At 38.1% G+C, this 24,821-nt stretch overlaps 1 protein-coding gene across 2 annotated transcripts in view; it reads left to right on the top strand.

The window, feature by feature from the left end:
* Window positions 1-24,821, top strand: part of LOC311431137 (uncharacterized protein) — a 312,109-nt gene that overhangs the window by 239,014 nt on the left and 48,274 nt on the right. Inside the window, exon 1 of one of the 2 annotated variants that reach the window (XR_014689270.1) lies at window positions 7,839-7,978. The exons of the other annotated variant lie outside the window; for it this stretch is intronic. The gene's annotated coding sequence lies outside the window, so the exon portion shown is untranslated. Of the gene's footprint in view, window positions 1-7,838; window positions 7,979-24,821 lie in introns of those variants that run through there. 2 annotated transcript variants of the gene reach the window in all.

Consider the following 24,821-nt stretch of genomic DNA (forward strand, 5'->3'; position numbering starts at 1 on the left):
CTCTGGACTCACTCAAGCACCTCGATGTCCTTCTTGTAGTGAGGGGCCCAAAACTGAACACAGTACTCAAGGTGGGCCTCACTAGAGCTGAGTACAGGGGGACAATCACTTCCCTAGCCCTGCTGGCCACTCCGCTTCTTATACAAGCCAGGATGCTGTTGGCCTTCTCCCAGGTCCTTCTTTGCCCCACAGCTTCCTAACCACTCATCTCCCAGCCTGTAGCTCTGCTTGGGGTTGTTGTGCCCCAGGTGGAGGACCTGGCACTTGGCCTTGTTGAACTTCATACAGTTTGCTTCAGCCCTTCGGTGCAGCCTATCCAGATCCTCCTGCAGAGCCTTCCTACCCTCGAGTAGATCGACACACACCTAACTTGGTGTCGTCTGCAAACTTACTGAGGGTGCACTCGATCCCCCTGCCCAGATCACTGATAAAGATATTAAAGAGAACTGGCCCCAGTACTGAGCCCTGGGAGACTCCACTAGTGACCAGCCTCCAACTGGATTAAATCCATGAACCATGACTCTTTGGGCCTGGTTACCCATACAGTTTTTAACCCAACGAAGTGTATACCTGTCCAAGCCATGAGTGGGGAAGTATTTTGCATCAGGCACCAAGCTGCAGAATGAGCCATAGTGGAATTAGGATATACAGTCCAAAGACAGCAGGGTGAGGATTAAAAATAAACAAAACAGCAACAAACAGCAACAACAGGTGGTATAAGGAAGGTATGTGTCATGGTCTTGACTAGGACAGAGTTAGTTTTCTTTACTGAGGCTCGCATGATGGCTGTGTTTTGGATTTTTGGTGAAAATAGTGGTGATAACACACTGATGTTTTAGTCCTCATGCTGTCCTGCCAGCGAGGAAGCTGGAGGTGCACCAGGAGGGAACTCAGCCAGGACAGCTGGCCCAGGCTGGCCCAAGGGATGTCCCACACCATGTAGTGTCATGTTCAGCAATAACAGCTGGGGGAAAGAAGGAGGAAGGGGGGAGTGAGGGGATTGCTGGGGAGATGTTCAGAGTGATAGCATTTGTTTTCCCAAGAAACCATTATACGTGGTGAGCCCTGCTTTCCTGGATGTGGCTGAACACCTTACTCTGATATATCAGGTCTGAGATGGGGTGACTATGAGCTGACAATACTTCATCACCATTAAAAGAATATTTTGCATGGTCCTGTGCAGCCGATTCCTTGTGCAAGGGATATAACTGAAATTCTGGAGGTTCTAAATGTAGAAATTGAGTAAAAGTTTGCATCCATTTTATAGATTCACTCGCTTCTTCTAAGGTGCACAGGTCTTTAGAGATGGAAAGCTGGGTGCTACTACATGCAAACTATAGTGCTCATTAGGACAAGCTGAAATACTGTTGTGCTTGGAGCTGGGAGCACGTGTCTGAAGTGCTTACTGGAATGTCTTCATCCTCTAATAGGTACATCTTGAGGAAAATTAATATGCACTAAAACATCTATGACTTTGTCTTTGCAAAGAGATGGCATGCATATATAAAAACATAAGCAATAGGTTAAGCACAGAGTCTCTTCCTGATCCACTTAAAGCCATTACTGAAGACCTGACCCAGAGATTATATTAGGAGTTTCTGACTTTCCCTACTGTAGGAAGCTGCAAAATATCATTATTACATATGTGCTCCAGAGGCTGGTAGCTGACATCTTGCAGCACTTGCCAAAGCTGAAACAAAGAATATGTGAGCTGATGAGAAAGAGAGGAGAAGTAAAATTCTGAAGCAGTTAAACTGCACTCTTTAATATATATATTGTTATTAAATGAAAACAGGAGAGAGCTTCAATTCATTACTGGAATAGTACTGAAAATGAAATCTTACATATAGCTAGAGCATGTTTTCCAGCCAGAAATTTCCTGTCTGTTCAGAGGTAGATGAAAATTTTATTGTTTAAAAACAAAGTCTTCAAAAGTAAACAAACATGAAGCCCAGCTGTATCCGAAAAATAGAATTTACAGTGAAGATTTCAACCTTATCAAACTTGGTCAACAGGATTCTTGCATAATCGGGTTTATGAATAATTCAGGGAAAGTTGGACAAGCTACCGTGCATTTATAAACCTCTCAATTGTAATATTGGCTGCTGTAGCTCCAGCAGGAAAAAAAAAATCAATTTATTTAATTAATGTACTAAGTGCATTTCTCTCTTTAAGGGTGTACTTAGGTTATTTAAATTGCTCCAAATTTAGACAGAAGATAGCAGAGCTTTGTACCACTTATGTGCTTGCATTTTAGGCAGTCTGTAATTCAGTGATTATTAGCATATATGGTCCTGATTTGTCTGAGGGAGGACAGAAGGGTTAGGTCTACATATTATGATGCAGAACCAAGCATAATAATAATATGTGCTCTTACTTAGGACTGGGACTTGTGTAGTCTCTCCTGGTATGCATCTACATAATACCTGAGATTGGAATGCTATCCAGGTTTGCATTTCCGTGACTAACAGGCTTTCAGGTGCTATCCCTTTCACTCTGTACTCAGCATCTCACAGACCTCAGGCCTTGACTGACAAGCAGCAGAAGCAGTGAGACTGGTTACTGCCTGTTGTTGCTTTACTTTGGGGTATGGCTTCTTCATCCTTTGGGAGATCAATTATTCTTTGGTGAAAACAAGTAGAAACAATGGTGACCGATTCAGGGATCGTTCAATGCCCGACTTAAACTGTTGCTGTAGTTTCCAGATCTTGCTTACTTTATTCTTACTTTATATTTTGCTAAGCAAAAAACACTTGATCTCATACTGATATAAATGTCTTTTTGCAAGGAAAACATTGTTATCTTTTCTCTTTTCTCATTTTTCGTTTACATTGAAAAACTATCTCTGGAAGAAATGAGGGGGGAAATTTCTCTGCTACTTTCCCAGTTGTTATAGATAGCTTTCTCTGAAGTGTTCTTTTTCCTTGCTAGGAGTCTTCTAGTCTTGCTTGTTGATCTTATGTCAATAAGGGCTTTATGCTTGCAATGGATATCAGTGGCTTGTGAAGAACTAAACAGAGCTTTCAGAGACTTCAGTACTTGCTTAAATGCCCTACTAAACTGAAAAGGAAATGCTTCTCAGATTAAAATATCCTGATAGAGGGAGTGGAAGAGAAAGCAGTGGGAAAGAACTGCTAGCTTTTGGACAACACTGAAGCTGGAAAACTTCCTTCATAACCGTGCCATGCTATATAACTTACAGCTTTTAGGTGTGTGTTGATTTCCTTTCCTGAAAGATAGGTCTAACTGGAAAAACAACTTCTGTTTCTTCCCGAGAACTAGTCATGATCATGTTCTGTTAATTCAAGGTTTGTTCTTCTAACATTGAAAAACTTAAATGCACAATTTAGAAATCTCCAAGTAATCCTGTATTTTGAAAGAATATGGGAAAGTCATGTGAACTTAAGTTCGTTGTGCTAAAAGACCATACTGGGTAATAGAGATGATGACAAGCATCATCAGAAAGACATAAATAACATTTCATGGGAGATGAAGGGGGACAGGGAAGTCAGTGTTCTGCTTTACCGTCTGTGGAAGTAGCCTAATGAGGAATTAATGTTGCTTGCGTGATACACTGCTATTTCTCCTCTCTGTTCAACAGTATTGACTGGTGCCATTACAAAAGGAATAGCATGGATAAATTCTCTAAACCAGATAGCAAGCTCAGTTCCTGCAACTGGTATTTTAGAACACAGTTGGAAAGAATGCCAAATTCTTTCCTGGTTTGAAAACTCAAATAGCTCAGAAGCGACAGCATTTGGATCATGTCAGTGAAGAGCAAGAGCTGACACCACTGTCCTGGAGAATTTTTTTGCAGTAATACATAGGATACAAAATACTTCAAGGAGTTGGGAGCATAACAGAATTGGATTTGGAGATAATACTCCAACAAAATCAATTTGGAGGAAAACATGGGGTGATATTAATTGGGTAGGCCAATGCGCTGTTTTGCAGTAGTGTATTATTTATGACATACTCTAAGCTAGTGTATTTTGCTTCATCATACTGTCTTCTTCAGTTTTCTAAGACAACCCATTAGACAATATTCTGACCTGTCTACAAACTGAACTCCTTATTACCTCAAATGTAGATTATTGTATTTTTATTTTCTTGCCCCATTTTTTGTTTCTGAAATGCTCCTAGAAACTGTGACTCTCTTGAGAGTGATGGCTGCTATTAACTCCTCAGAGAAATTAATCTTTTCCACTGTAACACTAATGCTGGCCAGCATTTTGCATTATAGTAATTATTAGTAATTAAAAATGAATGAAGCCCAAAATATTTAAAATCAAGTCTTAGTGTTCTGGAATGTGTATGTGCATTGATTTTTAGACTGAATGGAATACATTTCCCTAAAGAAAAGACGCATCTGTTTCAGAATGTGAAGATCTAAAAATAAAGATATTCCACATCCCACCCTCCTATTGAATAGTGGGAACTACAACAGACTAGTGTGCTACTCCCTAGAGCACATCCACAAAGCAACTAAGCTTTCCATTTTGTGGGATATGGTCTCATGTGTACCTGAAACTGTACACAAAAAGCTACATCTAATATCATACCCCCTGAAGTTACATTTAATAATTAAAACCTGCCATTTTGCTCCAAGGTATGCTGCACAGTAGTGCCTTTGGCTTATATGTGAAGTAAGGGAATCATACACATGACAAATTACCTCTTTTATGGCTCTTATTTCTATATAAAAGCTTTTGCTTCAACTGCATACCTACCTTTATTTTATTTTATTTTATTTTATTTTATTTTATTTTATTTTATTTTATTTTATTTTATTTTATTTTATTTTATTTTATTTTATTTTGCCCTTTGTGCTAGCTGAACTTTGATAGTTCAAATAGTAAAGCAATGGCTGGCTGATCATAATGTCTGCCAAGGGTGATTAACTTCTTCACTTGTTTTTGGTCTTTAATCTGTTTTCCAAGATTAATTACTACAGCTGGTTATTAGCTAGTTTATTAAAAAGAAAAAAAAAAAAAAGCCAAAAAGCCTCTGCAGAGGGCAAATAGCCTTATATTTAAGCAGCAGGATTGCAGATTAAGGAACTCCAACTCAGTTGTCAGCTCTATTACAGTCTTAAGCTTAACTACATGAAGTAGTTAAAAACAATGAACAAATTAAAAAACAAACAACAACAACAACAAATAGCATTGTAAATACAAGCTTAGTGCACTTTATATTCTTTCTCGAAAGAACAGTTGGCTTACAGCTGTAAGCCCTTTCTTGTGCCCTTTTACCTTGTATAGGTATTTCCTAAGTTAATGTAGTGAATTCCATCCTGAGCAGCAGTGAATACTACTGGCTGTACAGATAACTCCTGACATCAGAAGGGCTGAGCTATCCATCATTCTCAACCCTTACTGATGCATTGCGTACATTCCTGCTCCCTAGCCGACAACTCCAAACTGAGGCTCTTATTTCCTGCCTGAACGTTTTGTAAATAGTAGCTATGTTTAGCTGCAGCACCTGCCCAGTGTGTTACGATCTGGAGGGGCTCTAGGAAGCTAGAATAGGTCTGTTCATGGAAGATCTGCTCTGTCTCTGGGCAGTACTGGCAGGATCACACAATCAGATTCTCATCTGCAGGCAGTCTGGCAATTTTAGCTGATTTCTACTTTAGCAGAATTTTGACTGTGCCTTCTTCAGGAAAGGGAGAAGTACAATATGCTCAGCATCAAGTCACAAATTAAACAGCAAACTTAGTTTTTTCCTCAATTTGCCATTGTACTATAAAACCATGTTCACACAAGTATACTTTGAAGCCACAAAGTCATATACAACTTACTGTAGTGGTGAGCTTGCAAGGTATGCAAAATTTAGCACAGATTTTAATCATTTTAGTGTCAATCTCTTGGATTTAATTTTCAAAAGGCAAAAGGTCCACTTTAGCAAAATGGACCTTTTTCAAAAGGCAAAATTGGTCCACTTTAGGTACCATAAGATCATTGATTATCCAGAACTTAAGAAATTTTAGCAATAGAAAGATAAAATGGGAATTTAAATCTCTCCTAATCCTATGAACACTTCCCCAACAGTATTTCAGGAAAGACAGCATTTTGTTCTTTGCACAGTTGTGTTCTGGCTTTTTAAGGTAACACTTTAAGCAACAGTCAGCTGTTTGTTTTGTTGTTTGCCTTATGTGTGTATATGTGCATAAATATGCATCAATTAGAATTAAAAATGGAAAGTTTGCCTTTGGCTGAAGGAGTAGAAAGCAACATGTATCATCCAAGCCATCCAATAAATCTGTTTGCAAATCAGTCTATTGGTTAAGTTCATCCATTCTAGTCCCAATTTCCTCTGCAGTTTATTGTTTTTCGATGTGCCATCCTCTAAAAGGCATAGGCAAAAAACTGTCCTAGTTTTGATTCACAGTCCTTACGAAGGAGTCATTAGACATAAGGAATTTACAGACATTTGTTGCTATCAGGGTTTAATAGGGTTGTCTTACACATTTAAAGAATTCTTAGATCTCTTATCACAACACTTCCCAGTTCAGAATAAAGGCAGCTTTGTTTCCTGTTGCTGAGTATACAGTTAGGACAAGTGCTTTGTTTTGATTGGTTTGAAACTGTTTGAAACTATTTCCTTATAGAAAGCATTGGACATGGAAATAATTGCTAGGCACCATGTATGCCTTATATGCCTTCTGCTATGCATTACAGTGTTACTACTTGACCTTAAGACAAATGCAGTATTCAAACAAGTACTCAGTAGCTGTAATCAGATAATGTTACTACCCTTACTACCCTATGGAAAAAGCAGAGGCTTAAAAGACTTGGGAAAAAAAAATAAAAGTAAAAATGTGACTCTCATGTGTGTGAGAGCATTATCCAAATGCTTCCTGAACTCCATCAGGCTTGGGGCTGTGACCACTTCCCTGTGGAGCCTGTCCCTGTGCCTGACCACCCTCTGAGTGCAGAACCTTTTCCTAACACTCAGCCTGACATTCCCCTGTTGCAGCTCCATGCTGTTTGCTCGAATCCTGTAGCTATCAACAGAGATCAGTGCCTGCACTCTCCCTTGTGAGGAAGGTGCAGGCCACCATGAAACCTCCCCTCTGTTCTCTTCTCTAGGCTGAACAAACCATATGAACTCGGCTACTCCTCACATAACTTCCCCTCCAGACCCTTCACCATCTTTAGTGATCTCCTTTGGAGGCTCTCGAATAGTTTTATGCCTTCCTTATGCTGTGGTGCTACAAACTGCACCCAGTATTCAAGGTGAGGCTACACCAGGCAGAGCAGCACAGGACAATCCCTTCCCTCCACCAGCTAGCAGTGCTGTGCCTGATGCACCCCAGGGAACAGCTGGCCCTTTGGGCTGTTACGGCACACTGATGGCTCATATACAACTTCCTATGGATCAGAACCTCCAGATCCCTTTCTGCAGGGCTGCTTTCCAACCTCTCAGACTCCGCTCTGTACATAGACACAGCATTTCCCCTTCCCGGGTGCAGAATCCAGCACTTGCTCTTGTTAAGCTTCATATGGCTGGTGACTGCCCAGCCCTCCAATTGGTCAAGATCTCTCCACAAATCCTCTATACCCCTGAGGGAGTCAAGAGCTCTTCACTTAGTGTTGTCCACAAACTTACTATACTTTCAAGTCCTGTATCCAAGTCATTTATAAAAAACAAACAAACAAACAAACAAAACTATGAATTGGCTTGATTTTAAAAAACTAAAAGTAAAAATTAATAAAAAGAAAACCTACAAAAATAAAAAAATGGTATTTTTTTAAAAGAAAAACTATCAATTCAAATATCGAGTGATCGCCAGCTGCCCTGAGCCAATTAAAAAGAAAAAAGTAGGCTGCTACCACACCTTATTCTGTAAAGGAGGGAGGGTTTGAGTTTCTGTTTGCTGTATTTGAAAAGTTAAGTTAAAAGGGGCTTTTATTGTATTGGGAATTCTGCATTTTGTTGGGAGTACAGAATAGGAAGAAGGCCTGGCTTTCATAAGGTGAGTGAACTGTATCTAAGATGTGGGGGGAAAAAAATGTGATTTTTTTTTCCTGTTAAGGATACATAGGGAGGGAGTAGTGCAGCCTTCCCCTGGGGTTTGACTTCTCATTTGGAGCACAGTATGGGGAATCTAACAGTGGATCTGGTATATGTGGGGTGAGCAAGTGGTGATTGAGACCCTGAAGAAAGGGGAGAGGATTCAGGAGTGAACTGAAAATTCTGTATTGAAGCTAGAAGTACTTGAAGCCTGCAGTGGAGCGGCTTTTGTTTTGCAAGTCTGTCTCCTAATATTGTACTGGTTTTGTTGGTGTTCTGCTAGGACAAGATATATTTTTATTTTTTTCCTTGCTTGAAATAGCGAACTGTCTAAATTACTCCAGGCTTAGAAAAATCTGTCTTTTTCAGCATAAAGTATTGTTGAAGTTAAGGAAGAAATCTGAGGTTAGTGACTGTAAATGTTTTTAGCTGGTGTTGTACTCCTAAGACAGAACACAAGCAAATTTCATGAGTTTGTGTTTTTTTGCTGTATTGCAACATGCAAAGATAAACTTGTTGATGTTTGTGACAGTAAAATGCTTATGCAAATACTATGCCTTATTGTCTACTTGCAGATCTTCATAGAGAAGCTCTGTCCAGTGTATGCTGTATTTAGTCTGATCTTTTTTTTTCCACGTTCCTGTACTGTGATGTCTAAACTTTACTTAAAATAATTGTGAACCACCTGTATCTCTTCTGTGTTTTTTTTGTTTTGTTTTGTTTTGTTTTGTTTTTTCTTTCTGTATCTGTTTTATTCTTTAAAGATTTGTTTTTAAACAAAAAACTAAGAATTGGTATCTACTAAATGAGACTATGACTTTAAAAAAATAGCTTGCTTGTATAGATCTGGAAAAAGCCTTGTTCAAGTATATCCTGCCCAGCTGCTCTCATAAAGGTTAAACACATAATGCTTACCTGTATAGCTCTGTATTTTATTTACTCTTGGAGCCTGTTGGTTGTGAGTTACCTTTGTATGTCCAACCAACCACAGATTCACTGTGTTCATGTCTTCATGTCCTGCCACAGCAGAGTATGCTCTCACAGCTCTATGCTCAATACAGCATACAGTAGTCTGTCTCTGATGCTGATTGATACACCCTAAAGGGAACTTGTTTTTACAGAAATCTGTATTTATGGACTGTTTAAATGGAAAATAGAGTGGTTAATTCCATTGACTAAACTTCTTGTCATATCCACGCGTACTTGACAAAACTTTATTTAATAAAAAGACTAGTTTGAACCAGACTACATGATAATAAGTGTAATCAAATAATAATATGCCTTTAAAAGTAGTTATGTATATAAATTCATGAGTTTGTGAAGATAGTCCTTTATATCAGAGAGCTGATGGGATTGGTGGAGGTGGATGAGTTATATATACTGGAGATATATATACTGGAGGTAGCCCTGGGCTATCACCAGTCACAGCTGATATAGGAATGAGTGTGGAGTACATGAGCTAGATATAAAACAGGTGCAAAAGCATATTTCCACTTGAAATGGAAAAGACATTATAGGACTGATAGGACTTTAAACTATGTGGTAATTCTCCATTTTCAGATGGTTGTTGTCTCTTACAGTCCTATTTGTGTTTACCTTTTTAAAATTGTAAATCTGACTTTGCTTCATGTTGTACTGTATTTCCATAACAAATTGAACCTTGTTAGTCAGAAGAAACTGCACATGTTCTTGTAACATACTCTTGCTTTCTGAAAGCTCATTTTTTCGCCTTTGTTCTCCAGCAAGTTTATCTTATATTCCTGCAATTCTATGAATCCATGTTCTAGAGTATCTTTTCTAATTCATCAAATGCAACAGTTTGTTCAAGAATTACTATTGAGCTTTGTTTTTTTAAAGCCTTCGAAGTTGTGAATGCACTTCCCCCAAACACCATTTGTTGTATTATTAGTTATCAAGTCCCAAGCAGCAAGAATGTATTCAAAGGCTTGTTGAAGCTCTTCCAAAAATTCAAGCATTGATGATTTGTGTGGTTTGTCAATCACTTTAAGTGAACACATCAATGTTTGTTGTAAATAAATCATCCTAAAATTAGCAACTACTTCCTTGGTCTAGTAATTGCAAAAATGAGGTAGTGCTTAGCAAAAATATAAGTAGGACATTTGGATGCAAATCAGAAAGACTAGGTGGATGTCTTGGTGCATTAATGAGAATCAGCAAGACTTTGAACATCGAGCTATGCACATAGCAACACTGTGTAGTATTGTAGCTAAAGCAGTTCATTAGCAGTCTTTTATAACTGAAATTAAGCGAGGCTTTTTGTTCAAATGATAGTGAACAGACAAAGTGTGTAAGCTTAAGCCTTTTAGCACTTGTGAATTTTATATATGTTATACTGATAAGAGGCTGTACTCAGAGTTACCAGCAGCATTGCTATATAACAATCAAGGACACAAAGACCATTGAGCTGCACTATTGAAGTTTACAGTTCTCAGTGACAAAGGTCACGTATATTCCCATTAGCCCTGTTGTATTCACACTGGATGCTTGTTGTGGTCTGCAGCCTCCCACCGTATCTTTCAGATGATCAGAAAAATCAGAGGGAGCCCTTGTGACTGGCACAGTACTTTGACTGTACTGTAAATATGGTTATGAGGGGACTCTCAACACTTTTTCTTTTGAATCATTCTTTTGTTATCCATAGGTTTATGCATGATTTGCCTTGCTGATAAGTATGCAGATTTAGAAGTCACGGAGAAGTCTTTAATTAAATAATTAAATATATAATTCTGCAGAATCAGGTGCTTAGTGATCTTTTGCAAAGGAAGCACACCAGTGACTTGAATCACCTTCGTTTATACACAGGTAACTTGTGAAACTATCTCTTTGGCTACTTCTGATTGGTTGTTTTATCTTGTCTAATTTCTCTATTGAGTCTGCATGTTACAGACGACCAGCAGGAGGAACACCAAGTCCTACTTTTGCATACATTAGCATTTTGATGGGTGTGTTTTCTAATGTGTTATTGACCCTTAAAGAGCAAAAGGTCAGTCTGGAATCTTCCTTCAGCTGTATACCTCCTTGTTTTTTTTTAAGCTTTCATCCCTCATCTCCCTTGCTTCTGCTAGCTCAAGGCTACCAGTATCCCTGTTTTCTTCAAGGTTTCCTTGTTTTCTTCACTTTAAGACTACGCTTTACTGACTTGAAAGTCCTTGGCTGCTGAAGTGCTACTATATTGTTAACGTATTTAAGAGTAAACTTTCAATGCTTCTACCAAATTAAAGTAGAGCTTAACAGCAAAGTTCTACCCTTCATCTTCTACCCATGGTAAAGGGGTTTGTTGCTGTATCAAAGGCTCCTTGTGTGATTGGTTACCTTCATGGATATAAATTGCTGTGTTTCACATTGAAATATTTCTCTAGTGATTCAGTGCTTAGTCTATTGATCTTATGTTAAATTTGTTCACATTATGACAAACAGCAGGAGCTGATGTTTCACAGCTCACCAGACTCTGCAGCATTTTCAGCTCTGTCGCTAATAATGGTTACGGCTTTTGTGAGTATTATCCATTGGGATTGATGCACGCTTCTTTTTTGATCCTAATTCTGATATTTAGTAGCATTTTGCACGAAGATACTGCAAAGCAAATACAACTTCCTGGAATGCATACGGGCACCTTGAATGCTGAAGGCTTACTGTTAAGTTAGTATTTTAGCTACAGCGCTCTTTGAATTCTACCTGAAGTACATATCCAGTACCAGGTTATTGTGATTCTTTTTTTTTTTTTTTTTTTTTAATTCATGCTCCTCTTTATTGGAATAATTTTTCTAAACAGTTTGTGTGAATTCTTGTCACTACTTGAAGGCTTTTTGTATTTATTTCTGTAGGTTTTTTGTTTCCCCTTGTCATGGCCTTGGGGAAAGGTGACTTGGAATATATAGGAAGGCATTTAGCAATTTAAGGTTACTTAGCACTGCTGAGTCTGCAGTAGCAAAGTGCTGCAAGAGGCAGATTCAAAACTGAAGATCTTCTGGGGGGGGAAGCTGTCAACTGTTAATTTTACCAATGACTTAATTTATGGTTTAAGTAGCAGTGTTGGTCTGTGTTTGGCCTGAGCTGTGGGAGGTGATGCTGGAATAATACTTCTGTTCTTTCTGTTGCCCTACCTGGAGTTGTACCTTCTCGTTTGCAGTACTTGGGGTATTCATGGATGTTGGGCGCATGTTTATTCTCTAAAACTGATTCCACTCAAGGCTTCATTCTCTTAGGAATCAGTAACTCACCCTTGCATATTTTTGTTTATCCTCTTGAAGGTGAGGAGAGAAGAAAGTAGCTTCTACTGTTGTTCTGGCTTTGTTTACATCACACATGAATATATAAAAAAATAAAATAAAAAAAAAAAAATCAGCCTCATAAAACTTACCTGGTTGTCTGGAGAGGTTGAGGAGCTGGTTCCTAAGTTCTCAAGTATATTTTAAGCATATCTAAAAGTGCTTGATGTTTTATGCACCAATTAATAGAGTATTGGAGTCACTTTAGTATCTACAAGATGAGAATGCATGAGGGGGACCTCAGATAATGCAAGATCTAACAAGAGCTTTACCATAGCAATGGTTTTCTATAAGTAGGTAGAAAAAACAAATTTCTAGAAAACATAGTATAATAGTCAACACAGTGAGACAAATCCTTCTGTTGCTCTGGTTCTTAGCATTCTTGTGCTTTATCATCTTTATTTAAAGATAGTAAGTAATGATAATCTTCATGTAAGCCAAGTTGTAAAGGGAATAAATGCATTACACAAAATGAGTAAATCCATCTGGGGCAGATATTGTTGTGAGGGCTGTGTGAGAACAGGGGATAAGAGATTTGAATCTTAGACATAATGAAGTAGTTTAGATGACTTCTCTACCTACAGTTACATACTACAGTTAAGAAAATACAGGATCTGTTAACACTATCTTTTGAGGACAGCACTACAGACATTATTTAATTGAAAATATACTTGATCCTCCTTTATTCAAGGATTTCATTTTTTTCCTGAGGCTGGGGAGAAATATATGTCTTATTAAAACTGCTTATATTGAACATTTGATTAGGAAAGATTAATTTTCTAAGTCTTTCATGCTTGACTGTTGTCTCAGATTTTGCAAAACACTGAAAATTCTGAGGGATAGATGTATACATGAATTGTTAAAATTTCTCTGCTTGCTTTGGATACTGCTTTGTTCATGACTGATTATACTTCAGCCAGTGTTCCTATGGCGTTAGCCAATCCTGTTATTTAATAGTCATCACAGTAAAAAGAAAAGTTTATCTAATGTTCTGAAATTCACATTATACTTGTAGTACGTCCATGTGTACAGCTTTTGTTGAGTGGTGTCACCAAAGGGGCTTCTGTGTTAAAAGAAATGTGACTAAAAAGATCCCGATCTGTTGGGAACAATAGGGGATGGGACCAGATACCTTGTAAAGCTTGAGTTTTCGGGAGGGTCCCAGGTATGTAAGTTAGCTTTAACATCAGTATCACTAACGCATTCATGAAAGTTCTTAGCATATGCTTTTAACAGCTACTGAGATCATTGCTATGTGAATAATGGCCAATTAATGAGTTATTTCTGCTTTGCCAGAAAGCCTAGCTTCTGGAAGGAGACCCTATTCATTTTTCCCCATAGTCCCTACAGACTGGAGCACTGGGAGGTAGTAGGGAGCATCTGAGATAACCACTGTTTCTCTACTGTGATTCATTCCCAGAAGCTAACAGAAGTTGCTTGGGAAGAAGTGGGATGGGAAAGGATAGATTCTTTGAGGATTTAATGATGCTGAGCACTTAAATTGGTAAGGAGGAAGTTGTTTGCTTTCACAACTATACAAATCACTCCTTTAAATCTATAAAGATGGGGTTTTATTTGAAGCTCATTAAAGTTAATGAAAAGCATTGGGGGCAGGACCTGCAGTGTGGTTTTGGTGGTATGCTTTTTGTGTGGCTTGTGTTTAGGTTTCTTTGAAAACCTCACTGAAGTTTAAACAAAAAGCTTTTTTTTTTTTTTTTTTTTTTTTTTTTTTTAACAGTCTTGAAGAAAATAGAATTGTGAATAGGCAGTGTACTGGGTCTGGCTGTCTGGAGTTAATTTCTGTCGTAGTAGCTAGTGTTGTGCTTTTTTTGGATTTGTGATGAAAACAGGTGTTAATAATGCACTGTTTTTTCACCTGTTGCTGAACAGTGTGAACAGTGTCTTCAGTGTCAAGGCTTTTCTCACTCTGTACCCAAAGTAAGACAGTTAGGGATAGACAGCAGGCTGGAAGGAAATGCAGTCAGGACAATTGATCGAATAGGAAGGACAGCTGATCAAATAGATATTCCATGCTATATAATGTCATGTGCAGTAGTGAAAACTGACAGAGGTGAGAAGCAGGGTTTTCTATTTGTTGTTGTTTTGTTGTTCATATGATGGGGTTCTGATTTAGAATTGGCTGGCTGGTGGTAAAAAAAAAATTGCTTTTCCATCATTTTTCTTTTCTCCCCTACTGCTTTTCTTTATTAAACTGTTTTTATCTTAACTCAGGAGTTTCCTCAGATGCTCTTCTGATTCACTCCCCCATCCCACTGGAGGTCTGGGGGCAGTGAGAGCAGCTGTGTGGTCCTTAGCTGCCTGCTAGGGTTAACCCACAGCAAGTGAAAATCTATCATCTGATTTATGGTACATACATGGGTTGCAGACTTCCTGCTGTCAATTTAAACAATTGACGTTATACAGGTTAATGTATTCTAATCAGAAAAGTCTATTTTATACCAAGAAAACAAATGGATAGTAACCATATCAAAAGGAGGAAAGCTGGAGGATGGTAGCTAGTGGGTATATCCCAGGGGCCAATGCTGGGTCCATTTCTGTTCTGCAGATTTATTGATGATCTGGATGATGGGGCAGACTGTACCCTTAGAAAGTTTGCAGGTGACCCAAAACTGTGAGAAGTAGCTGATATGGCAGAGGGTTGTGCTGTCATCTAGAAGGACCTTAACAGGACAGAGGGCTGACAGGAGCCTCATGAAATTTAACAAAGAAGTGCAAAGCCCTGCACTTGAGGAGGAATAATCCCATGCACCAATATGTGGTGGGGCCCATCCAGCTGGAAAGCAGCTTCTTGCAGGAAAGAAGCTTAACAGTATCCTCGATTTCATTTGGCAAGTGTTGCCAGCAGGTCAAGGGAGGTGATTCTTCCCCTCTCTTCATCACTGGTGAAGCCACACTTGGAGTACTGGGTCCAGGTGTGGGCTCCCCAGTATGAGACATACAGATGTACCGGAAATAATCCAATAAAACATCACTGAGATGCTGAAGAGACTGGAACATCTCTTACAGGAGGGAAGGCTGAGAGCTGGGACTCTTCAGCCTGGAGAACAGAAGGTTCATAGGGTAACTTCTTCAACATATATAGACATGAAATCTTTCTTCAGCAGCCCCCTGTAAAAGGACAAGAAGCAATGAGCACAAACTAAAATGCAGGAGGTGCTGTCTGAACATCAGGAACCACTTCTTTATTGTGACTGTGATTGACCAGTGGCAGATGTTGCCCAGTGAAGTTGTAGACTCTCCCTCCTTGGAGATATTCAGAACCTGTCTGGACATTGTCCTGCCTGCTCTGTCGTTGTTTTAGCAAGGGATTTGTAGCAGATAACCTCCAGAGGGCCCTTCCCACTTCAACCATTCCGTGAAAGGCAGAAGTGAACTTCAGGCACAAAGACTGGTAATTCAAGGAATGCTTTAACATTTGAAATGCTTCCTTTTGATTTGTCACCTTGAGTGCAGAGACATCTCTTCTACAAGTCTAGCTCTGGGCTACATTTTCTATAACCAAAATTTAGATGTGCTTTACGTTCAGATTTGTGCTCCCCATTTGGAGGCCTCTCTCTTTTAAAGCCAATGGTTAGTTCTGGGCTTACATGCTTTACTTACTTGCTACCTCAGCATGGGGATGAAACTAAGTGTAATGAAAGGCCTAAAATCACCTTATTTGTTGTCTTCAACAGAAGCCAGCATCCTGAAGTTATAATGATGTTTTGTGCAGCAGCTGTGGAATGGAATTGTGTCCTTGGGGGGTTGGGAGAGACTTGGAGAGAGGAGATGGGGCGTTTGCTTTTTTACAAGATCAGAATTTAAATACAATGATCAGCATTGGCTTTCTAAAATGACAATTCCTGAATATCAGCTTCATAACTGTGATAGTGTAGGTATTTTATTTAAATTACATCTTTATCTTTGCAAATGAGAGTGACCAGAGAGGTTATTAGTCTTTAGCACTGCTACTGCACTTCACATGTTTAGAATGCTTACAAGCTAATTAAGCTTTTCCAGTCAACTTCTCTTGAACTATTGAGTTTTGTAGGCACTTATTATACTAAGTCATAACATAAATTCTTCCCCATAGCTGCATTTTAGATGCAGACAGGAAATATATGGTGAAACAGGAAGGGAAAGTGCTAAAGAAATCTAATCATCTGACTTGAGACAGAGTTGTGAACAGATCTAACAGAAGCTGTTTCTAATTCTTGTCTCATGTTATAGTTTTTTTGATTGCTTCTTAAATAATGACTTCATTCTGAAGACAATAAAACTTAGTGTTGTCTGTCTCGATTTGAGAATGGAAACCCTGATTTCCTAGCCTTAGAAATAGGGAATCCTAATTCTAGAGCCTAATCTCTGACAGATTCATGATTTTATTCTTGAGAGACTGTTTTATAGATGCTGATGACCCATGACATTTAAATAATCCCACTTCAAAGTGAAGTGCTTTCATAGTAACATGCTTAATTCCAATTAACTGAACTGAAAGAGGTATTATGATTCCTAAGAGCAAGCTAGAGTACAAGTAACTTTGTCATAACTTCATTTTATGTCCATTCATGTTTTTGTAATGTGCTTTGGGGCTTGCGTAGTTTTTTTCTTAGTGTTATTTTCACTAAATCTTTCAAAACATTGTTTTTTGTCTAACGAAAAGAAGCAGTCTATAATTATTGAGGCAGATGATGTTCCAGACTACCTAAGATTACCTGGCATTTGTACAAAAACAACTTAGATTATTGTGTAGGCAGCTACTAGCAGAAATATTATTTTGTTACAATTTCAGTAGAGTCTGATGGTTTATGGGATTATGTACTAAAGAAAGTTTTTGGAGTTGCATGAAATCTTCCAAAATATTCAGACCTCAAAGAGAATAAAGGAGCTTTTGTTAAATTCTAGAGGCTCATTCTAGATGATGGGAGGATAGATTTAGAAATTCCTAACAAGCCTTTGAATGAACTTCATGGCTTCTTGTGAAAACCCTTGGGGAAACTGATGTCAAGCCCACTGAAATGTTAATTTCCTTGTTTTTGTCTAGTTTGATTTTGACATTCCTTTCGCTACATACCTTACACTTGAACCAATTCTGATGAGTTTAGGTGCAATCAGATCTGACAACATATTGTATTCCTGTAAGCCACCACAGTATTTTATATTGCCATTTGTCGCTTGTGAGCCTCTTCCCCAAAGAAGATGTGGCAAGCCTCTAGGGTTCTCCATGTTTTGCATGGTTCTTTTTTTTCCTCACTTTCCTTGATCTTTGGAACTGCTTAGTCTATGTTAATTTTGTAAGATCTTTGTGGATTGAGATGCCTAATGTAAAGATTGGTGATATTTTATTGTGTACTGACATTTGCATGTCAAAGGCCTCAAAGGTAGCCACATTCCTTGTTCTGTAGTAGCAGAAAAAAGGAAAGTCTCTTGCGCTTCTGAGAGTTTAGTGGAAGTTAAGTTCAGGAAATCTGTGTTAACCAGTGTATCTACAACTAGAATGGAACTAGAAGGACAATTGAATAAGTAAAATATCATATGCTGATTTTGATTGATGTGAAGGGGAAAGGTGTCCTCCCTCTGTTACATATATAGCTTGTGAGAAATGCATGAAATTACATTCCAAGTTAACGTTCACACCTAACTGTTATCAGCAAATCATTACAGTCCAAGCATTTTTAATGACCTCTTCATGTACTTATAAAGACTGTGATGAAGCCTGAGATATCTTGCTGTGAAGCTTAGCTGAAATATTAATGGAAACACATTCACTGAAGTTATTTGAAAATGACAAATAGAAATGTAAAACATTGAACTATTGAAAACTAACTTTCCCCTGGGAAATGGGACAGAGGGGAGAAGAGCCCAGACCTAAAAATGACATAGAAAAAATATTGCTTTCAATGTAAGTATAAATAAGAACTAGTTTGAACCCTAAAATCTTCATTTTAAAAGTGCTTTCCTTCAGTCACTGTTCTCTCAAGAACTGGTCTTTGCACTTGCAAAAATCTCAAATGCAATATTGTGACATTGTACAGAAAATGGGAAAAAATCATTCCAACTTCCTCCCTCTATTAAAATCAGTGTTTAACCTAGTTGGCTAACATCACGGCTTTTGGCCTAGCTTAAGTGATCTAAACTGCTCAACAGCAAAGATGCATGAAGACATCCAGCTTTAGGAAGATGTGCTTGTGGACTGTATCTGTATGTCTGCAGACTTCCTGAGCTGTGCATGGGGTATTTTGAATGAAATCACAACTCAAGCCTGAAGCTGCAGAAATTGTTCATTATGCTTTTTTCAAGATAATCAGTCACTTACTTGGGTTCTGTGAGGAGTGGGGAAAACCTTATTTGGATCAAAAATAAGAATATTCTTCTTTCTAGAGTATAAATTGAAGAAAATGCAAGTAGATCTAGAAATGCTGACTTTTGTTTCTTCTTGAATGTGTATAACTTAGTTTACAGATCGGGAAACAGAAAGTTGCTTCAATGATGTTTCACGGAAATTGTAATTAGAGAACCCTTCTTTTAAGGGCTGGGATATCTGAGATCCCAGCTTTTCTCAGCTCCTGTCTGCACTTCTTAATCTGACCACTGCTGATTTGTTTGTACCTGTAGAAACCTGGGGTTTCTATCACCAAGCACATGCCCCATTTCTCATTATCCCATACGTGCATCTTATGCTGCCTCCACTTCTCAAAGCCTCTGCTGCAATAGTAGGCCTCATCACTAGACTTCTGTAAAATTTGTAGAATGTTGTAGGAGATATTTGCAAAGAGTAAACATTTGCTTCTATCTATGTATAGCTGTGGTTGTACCACATAAACAGAAGGGAAACAAATCAGCGATAGACACCTGTTCAATGAGACAATTGTTGTCACAGCTGAACCAAGTGAAAGAAAGCTGAAGGCAAATCAAGAAAAAGTCTGGTACAGCAATTGTGCCTAGCCTCTGTTCTGATGCCTTGAAAACTTGTACCTAGCAAGGGCAATGATGTGCTGCAGGGCTGTAGAGCAGCCAGTTCTTGCAGCTGGCTGAGCATCCAGCCCTCATCACCTTCATTACGCCCCAGAAATGTCCAGCTGAGCAGTTGGACTCTTTCCAGTGACAAGGGAAAAGACTAAATGGTGGAGGCTGTCATTGTTGTTCAAGCTGCAGATGTGGCCTCCTGTGCTGTTCAAAAGGTAAGGGCACCTACCAGAGCATCTAGGCATCTTAAGCTTTTCTCAAGCTTTCCTGTCAAATAGAAGGGCAACAATTTCTACTTAAATTTGTCTCCGTCCTCAGCTTAAGTCTAGGGCTAGGCATCACAGACTGATCAGACCTGTCTTCAGGACAGGTGGACTGCATGTGATTCTTAGTGCAGATGCACTGAATCCAGGTAAAGAGCTATTTTAGCTGTTAAATGTGGTACCGTGTTTTTTTTTTTTTTTGGCTTTGGTGGTTTGCTTTATGTAAAAAGACCTTTTACAAAGAAACTTGCTCTTCAATTGAATTTTCAATTATTTTTAAAAGCAGAAAGTGAACAGAGCTTTACCAGTCTGCACAGTGAGGCTTACATCTGTGTTAACTCATTGTTTTTTAAAAGTTTATATTAGTTGAGAGATGAGAATAAGAATCTTCAGATCTTTATTAAAAAGCAGAAATGTCACAGCCACAACTTCATGGCAGAATGCCCTCTATTGCAGATAAAGATCTATGAATCTCAATCATACTGAGCTATTTTGGATAAACTGGTAGGTTGCCATCATATCTGTCTGGGGCTAATGTTGGTTTTAAATCAAATCAGAGGAAATTCAAAAACAACCTCAATAATAATAATAATAAAAAAGCCAGGAAACCAAAAAACCCACAACACCTTGTCACTAAGGAAGTAATCAAAGTATATATTACTATGGACACTTCTATAGTCTCCATTATTGTTCTGTGAAATATCTGGTGATAAACAATTTTAGAACAATGCATTCATTAGCACAAAGTGTATTTAATTAAATAAGTGATTCTAATTGCAGTTACAGAGATTAGACTTCATGCATGTTTAATTCAAAATGTAAGGATTTAAAATGCTAATTAGAGATTAGTGAATACTCATATAGTAGTAATATCCTAGCTAATCTAAGAAATTTATTCAAATCAGATTGACATTCAAAAAAAAAGGGGGGGGGGGAGGGAGAGAGAGGGAGGAATAAAACCAAGAAATACTATTTCTTGCTGCAAAATGAGTTAGCAAGCCAGAAAGCCAGACAACTTCATTTCAACTTTGATTAGATAACGCTCTTGGATTACTTGAAGTTGTAGTTGTATTTTACAGGGTTTATTAGTAAATCTACACAACTCTTCTAAAGGCTATTTATATTTAAATGTAAAAATTCCTGTAAATATTCTTAAAGCATATTAGAGATTAGCTAGTAAATCATTTCACTCAAACATTCTGCATGTAAGCACTTAGCTAAAAACTAGTTGTAGACACCTTTTTTTTTAAGATGACTCTTAGCAAACAGCTTCCACTGGTGAAAACGGTGCTCATTCAGAGATACCGTCTTTGAGTTTATAAGCCATTTCTTGAGCAAATTACTTAAGTAGTCAATATTTTCTTCCTAGAAGAGGTGGACAAAACTGTCTATACCTTCATTGCATCATTCATTAGCCCAGTAATTTCGTTTGAAGCTTTCTAAGTGTGTTTCTTCTGTTGTTTATCCTTATTTAGGAATGTCTCTAGTAACAGGAACTGTGCTATTGCCTGCAGTGCAAGCACAGACAGTCCCTTAAGATGAAATTCCACTTCAATGCAAAAACAAATGTTAAGAGCTGCCTGGTTGAACATATCTAAGTACAACATCTAATACTACAATATCTAATATAGCTAGAGCTCTATGTGGAAGTTTCTACTTGTCTCTCCTCCTTTGTGCTGAATTTGTTTTTTGAGTAGACCCCTTCATCTTCACACATGCCTTTTTCTTACATGCACAGTAGCCTGATTTAAGGCAAAATTTCTTCTTTTGCTCTGGGATACTTGCACTACAGTTCTTGGCACAGATCCCAGAAATGGTACACCATGGGGGAATTCAGAATGTCATGCTGTGTTATGAAAAGCAATAATATGAAGACTTAATGCATTATTTTAGCTGCCTCTTGTCTGTACCATGACCAAATTTTATCTGCTTGTTAAGATTTCTAGAAAATAATCTCTTGCAATTGCTTGTTAATCTAAATAAGTGATCAGAGGCTACTGTGTTCAGAGAACACCCTAGAGATTTACTGCTACCCATAATCTTAGATCAGAATTGGCTAAAGACAGCTTTAAGCCTCTGTACAAAAACAAACAAACAAAAAAAACCACTTCTTAAACACTGAGAGCTTAAGGTAACTTATAGAAGGGCAAGACAGTGACTTAACAGGCTATTATGGCATGTTATGGTTCTTATTAGATAGCAGGAGCACGTTTTGGTGGCTGTTTGCTGTGATATCCAGTGTTGCTTATTGGAGTTTATCTACCATGAATCTCTTGAATTCCACAGTATGGGCACAGTCTCTGTTCTAGAACCCTAAACCTTTTCAGTCTTTATTCTTTTAACCTATCTCCGTTGCTCATTCAATGCTGCCCCTAAGGGAGCAAAAATCTGTTAACATCTTCAGCATCTTTTACAGCATTTGTATTCTGATCTTAGATTCTGTTTCCTGAATTTCAAATGCTCTGGAGGAAAGTCTTACTCTGTACAACAGTCAAACAGTCACTGAAACAAAAACATTTTTTTCACTCCTGTGGCATCACGCTGAAGGATTAAAGTATTATAACTGCTTATAGTCCAGCAGTGCACTGTCACTGTCGTAATTTGTATAGCTGTGTTAAAAACAAGGTTTAATATACAAGCAGAGTATATGCAAAGTAAAGAAGCATCAGTATTGTAAATCAGCATAATAGTGTATTGAAAATACTTTTAAGGCAAGTTCAAGTCAGTGTAATTAGAGTTCAAATACATGTATAGATGTCAGTGTTTGAAGTGGTTGGTAGTGGACTCTGATTCACTTTCACAGTAGTGCTTTTACATCAGGAAGGAGCCTGGGATTTAATCTTTGTAATATCTATTGGAAATACTGATGTATGATTACTGTAATCATTCACTTGGTTATCATTTTTTCATAAAAGTTCAATAGAAAATGCTCCTTAATGCCAGCTGAGTGAATAAAAATACTTTGTGAGGAACATATGCAAGAGTTAGACCATGTTTCTTCTTTCAGCTGTTACTGAACTTAAACTTTTTTCCTGGATCTGTCTACCCCATCCCTCAGTCAAACTGAATTTCCTAAAGTTCTGTCATGTCGTATAGCTGCTGTAAGAAACATTGAAGTGAGCTGTTGAAATGTGAAAAAAGATTCTCGTGCACCAGTGATGATATTTCCCATACAAACACCCATTGAAAAAGACTAATTTCATTTATTAAATTAATGATTTTTTCCACACTTCTTAACCATATTTCTAATGGAACTTTTTCTCTTATGTGACCAGATCACTTGGATAACTCCCTAACTAGCCAGTGTGTTCAGCCACAGATCTCTAAATGATAAACCAGATTAGTGATTACTCTTGAATGCTGGCTTGGCCTTACTGAAAAAGTGATCTGTCTCTTCAGACTTCTCCCATTGTCTTGGGTGACACCTGTTAAAACTATTTCATGCTAATACTGAGTGCAGATGTTTTCCTGTTTGGGAAGCTAAAATAACATCTTGAAACACATCTCTAAAGGTCAGTGTCATCCTTGTGCTTTACAGGATTCTCATTTCATTAAAAGTGGAGAGAGCTTTGTATTCAGGATACCAGCACATGATAATCAATTATGGTAAACCATTTAACAATTTGAGCTGGAGGCGATCCATCAGATACAGTGACAGTAGTCTGACAAAGGACACCTTTGTGTCCTTCAGGCTGTACTGGTATCTTATGTGTTGTTTTGTCTGTGCCCTTATATCTAAATATCTTGTAATTCAGAGCCATGACTCCGTGGTGAAGGTGTTGCAATTACCTTTTTTCGTTTCCTGGCTTTGGTCTTCAGCACGGGGTTCTGTAGCCTTGAGGCAGTGATGGGCACAGATGCTATGCTGGCACATCACTTCAGAGGGTGCGAGCTCTGTAAATCAGTGTCCCAAGTCCTAGTTAAGTAAGTTTACAGGAGTTGTTGTTCCCACCAAGCAGGCATGAAAACATTACAGAAATTACTAAGGTGCTACTGCCTTCCTGGGACCCTAAGCACAAGGCTACCTAAGTGAGCGGGATAGAGCTGCACTTCTGAGTGGCTTGTATTTTCGTTATCATTATTCATATTTTTATTACTTAACATTTGGAGAATTTGAAACTGTCAGGATTCCCACCACCTTCCTAATGGACTCTACTAAGGCAGTGCTCTAGCAAATGTTTAGTTACTATATACGTTGTGGACTGAGGTTTATTAAAGTGAAAAATTGTAGTTTGTAGGATAATTGCAAAATTGGATTTATTGAACACTTAAGTCCTCTGTACCTCATTCTCCATTGACTTCTCTACCAGTTCTACTCTATTTCTGAACAAAATCTTTACTCCCAGTTTTATGACAGCATATAATTCAGTTCAGAAGGTCTAAACAGTCTTGTCTTTTCTGTTGTCAGACGTTAACAGAATAGTGTGGGGTCTAGCTTGGTCAGAACTTTAATGGAATACATTTCTATCCTTTATGATCAACACCCCAAAGGAAACTAAAGGGCTTTTGAGATTAATTTAAATAAAATAAATAAAAATAAATAAAATAGAGTCTTAACTATACTTTTCTTAAAATGTAGACAACTTGGTAATTGGGTCAGGTAAAACAGTCTCAGTCTAATAAACATTTTTTGTGCCCACTGTACAGGTGAGCCACTATTTTCAGGCTTGGTTGCAGGCTACGAATTAATTTCTTGATCTGCAGTGATTCCTTTTAGTCCCTAGAGAGTTGTCAGTTGCCTCTGAAACCTGATTGTGGATCTCTCTCTCCAGCTCCTTTTAGGTAATAGACCCTGCCATCCAAATATCTTAGAGTGTATGTTCTTGTGTTCAACAGAAAGTGTCCTCTCCTTTTTCCAAGGGCCACACTGGTACTCATCTCTCTTTTTAAAGGAGTGAAATAGAAATTGAAGTAAAATAAAATACCCAATACCCTTTGCACCAACCTGAATATTCCTGCCAGTAGAATTACTGTACTAAAGGAATCAATTTACACCATCAGATAACGTACGCCAGGTCCTGTTGTCCTCAGTTGCTTTTAGTATGCTACATGTTTACTGAATGTTTTACAAAACATGGCTGTTTTTTAATGTCAAATACTTACAATTCACCTTAGCAACTGAGCTAGTCTTGTACAGAAAGGAAAGAAATGAATGAGTTAATACAACATGTATATAGGCATTACAATGTAAACTGCAGTTCTTATTATATACAGCTTCATTTATAAGTAGATGCGAATGTTGGGATCTGTGATCAAGACAGAATCTGGTTTAGTACTTTTCCTTGCC

This window comes from Aythya ferina (assembly GCF_964211825.1).
Source record: "Aythya ferina genome assembly, chromosome: 2".
Lineage (NCBI taxonomy): Eukaryota > Metazoa > Chordata > Aves > Anseriformes > Anatidae > Aythya > Aythya ferina.